This window comes from Malurus melanocephalus, unplaced genomic scaffold (genome assembly GCF_030028575.1).
Source record: "Malurus melanocephalus ecotype Western Australia unplaced genomic scaffold, MMel_1.1 scaffold_1144, whole genome shotgun sequence".
Lineage (NCBI taxonomy): Eukaryota > Metazoa > Chordata > Aves > Passeriformes > Maluridae > Malurus > Malurus melanocephalus.
In genome coordinates, this window is record NW_026624376.1 from 61,821 (window position 1) to 62,288 (window position 468).

General features: G+C 48.8%; 1 protein-coding gene across 1 annotated transcript in view; it reads left to right on the forward strand.

The window, feature by feature from the left end:
- DYRK4 (dual specificity tyrosine phosphorylation regulated kinase 4) overlaps positions 1-468 on the forward strand; it is a 17,537-nt gene that overhangs the window by 11,692 nt on the left and 5,377 nt on the right. The window lies entirely within an intron of this gene.

The following is a 468-nucleotide window of genomic DNA, read 5'->3' on the forward strand; positions in this document are numbered from 1 at the left end:
TAGAATTCCACCAGGAGCATGAAGGGGTATTGAGCTGCTGCCTTCAGCAGAGCCAAGAGCACCTGCATTGTGGAACTCAGTCCTTGCCGTGACTTTCACCAGTGCAGCTTCTCCTTCCTGGCACATGAAGWGTTTCTTTCCTTACCAGCTAATTACCCAAGAAACCACTTCATCATTATTTGGCACCCACCTGTGAATGTTCAGTCCTTCACAGCTTTGTCATGTAATCACTGTAAAACTGGTTGGTAAAGGTAACCATCTGTCTGCTGAGGAGAAGGAAATCCTTCATTTAGACAGACTTGTAATGAGGATAAAGCTCAGCTCTGCAGGAGAGAGCTGGAGCTGTGTTTGCTCATCAGTGTCCCTGAGCTGGCTGTTTAAGGATCTGCAGCCAGGATTGCAGTGCTGTACCCACCTGCACCAGCTTAGGGTCCACAGGACTCCTTTTGCACTGACCATCCTTGGGAC